The 2,311-nt window shown below is 55.4% G+C and overlaps 1 protein-coding gene across 17 annotated transcripts in view; it reads left to right on the top strand.

Annotated features, from left to right (window-relative positions):
- Positions 1-1,364: 1,364 nt before the first annotated feature.
- Positions 1,365-2,311, top strand: part of NCOA3 (nuclear receptor coactivator 3) — a 99,287-nt gene continuing 98,340 nt past the window's right edge. For all 17 annotated transcript variants that reach the window (XM_026071729.1, XM_026073359.1, XM_026069243.1 and 14 more), the window contains exon 1: positions 1,365-1,509. The gene's annotated coding sequence lies outside the window, so the exon portion shown is untranslated. The remainder of the gene's footprint in view (positions 1,510-2,311) is intronic.

The raw sequence follows: 2,311 nt of genomic DNA on the forward strand, positions 1-2,311 counted from the left end.
TTGTGCTGTGACTGTAATTATTATAAATTCCATGATGTAGTTAATATTGGAAATTCCATTTCCTGTTCTGTGTATGGATGCAGTTCTTAATTACATAATCATTGTGTGTTTKTTTTTTTTTTAACCTTTTATGGAGTCTTTGATTTCCTTTCATAGATGAAGGATCATAAGTGAATTGAGTCCTTAATATCACTCAGGGAACTACTGGGAAGCTAGTTCCAAGGAAAATTAATCATATAAAGATTTTCTCCTCTTTCTTGGTATAGTGTGGCATAAAATGGTTTTAGATTTTGCTGCCCCAACAACTGGCTTTCCTGCAGGTTTTTTTGAAGCAATGATAAATAGCATTAATGGAAGATGTTTAAAAACTTAAATTGCAGCAGCACCAAACTAAGTGGAATTTAAAAAAAGTGAGGGATGGCAGATGTAGTATTCTTAATAAAATTTCTGAGTGATTTCATGTACCAGGCAAGTCATTCAGACCTTCCCAATTTGAAAAAAGCTGCCTGGAGGTGGCACTTGTTTTTCTCTTTTGTCATGCTAGCTTTAGCCTTGGCTATAAATTTTCATGAATGAGCGAGTAAGTCATCTCTCCTGTCAGCTACCAGCTAAGTGACACTGCAAGCAGTACCGCTGCCTCAGCGCAGCGTGCAGCACCCCCAAACTGCTTCCTTCATAACAGCACATTGCCTTTTTTAAATTATTTTTGGTTTATCCTCTTTGGATTTTGTTTTTTTTTTTGGAGGGGGGTTATCTTTTTGGGGGGTGGTTGGTTTATCTTTTGTGGTTTTTTATCTTTTTTTTTCCTTTATCTTTTTTTTCTTTATCCTCTTTCGGGATTTTTTTTTTTTCCTTCCTACTGTGTTGGATGGAACAAAATATTTGGATTGCACAGGCCAGTGCTGCACCGTCTCTTCCCCCACTGCTGGGCAAGGACTGCCGGTGGAGGAGGAGGTGCGAGGGCGCCGCTGCTCCCCATGCCGTGTGTTTTAGCCCTCCGTGAACATAAAAATGCCCCTTTTATGAACCTGACAGCGGTGCGGAGCCCGCCACCACCGTGCTTGACCCCAAGCACGGCGAGGGCCAGTCCCGCGTTTAACCGAGGGGCCTCGGCGGCGGCGCCCGGCCATGGGAGCCGCCCCCGTGACGGGCCCCGTGTCTGCTCGGGGCGGGCCCGGCCTCGGCCCCCGCGGCGGGGCAGCCCCGCCCCTCCCGCCGCGAGGGCCGCTGGGAGCGGTGGCTCCGGACACCTACAGCCGCGGGCTCCAGCGAGGACTACAGGTCCCGTGGTGCCCCGCGCGGGGGCCGGGCCTCCCCGAACCACAGGTCCCGTGAGCGCCCGCGCGGGGCCGCACTACAGGTCCCGCAGTGCCTCGCGCCGGCTGGTGGCTCCTCTCGGGGAGGCTGGTTCCTATTTAAATCTAGGCAGCGAGGAAAATGGCGGCGAGAGGCTGAGTGTGGGGGAGACGGGGAGAAGGCGACGTAGCCGAGCTTTGGCTCCTTTCCCAGGTGAGTGGGGTTTGGAGGGAGGGAGGGAGCAGCAAGCGGAGGGAGGAGAGTTCTGCTTCTTGCTCCCCCGCTTCTGGCGCCGGGGTGGGACTGGGACGGGGGAGGCAGGGCTGCCCCTCGCCGGGAAGGCAGCAGCCTGGGGCTGGCTGCGAGGGGCGTCGCTGCCCGCTGCCCGGCGCCCCCTCCCGCGGGGGGAGGACGGGCGGCGCAGACGGGCCGTGTGCGAGGCGGGGGCCGGGGATTCCCGAGGCAGTGTGTAAATGCCGTTACCTCTCCCCGACCATTATAACTTTACGAGGTCCGTGCGTGGCTAGAAGGGGCCTTGCCGAGGCGGCGGCGGGCGCTAGCGTGCGAGCTGGAGGCTTCCCCGCCGCTGTGCGATGCGGTGTGTGCGCGGGCTGAGCTCGGTGGAGGGTCCTCGCGCGGCGCCGAGAGACCTGGGGCTGCTTGGGATCCCCGTGCCCAAGGCGCCAGACGCTCTCTGTGCCGCCGGGCGGGTGGAGGGGTGTGGGTGAAGCGCCTGCGGCGGCCTGCCCCCACCTGCCCTTCGCCGGGTTTGTCTGTTCCGAGGCGGTTCCAAAGACCTTGTTCCCTGCGTCCTCCTCCTGATCATCCTGTAGCCTCGGTAAGTTCCAGAGGTAACTTCTCTCCTCTCCTTGTCTCTAGTAATAAGGAAAGGGAAGAGAAATACTGGAAATAAAGGATGATTTCCATGCCTCTTACCAATTTCTGCCTCACAGCGGTAATGAAACTGCTGTTGAGGGATGGAGGCAAGAAGCAATTTCTTTTTTCTTTCTCCCCC

Source organism: Apteryx rowi, unplaced genomic scaffold (genome assembly GCF_003343035.1).
Source record: "Apteryx rowi isolate R43461 unplaced genomic scaffold, aptRow1 scaffold_0, whole genome shotgun sequence".
NCBI classification, from domain to species: Eukaryota; Metazoa; Chordata; class Aves; order Apterygiformes; family Apterygidae; genus Apteryx; species Apteryx rowi.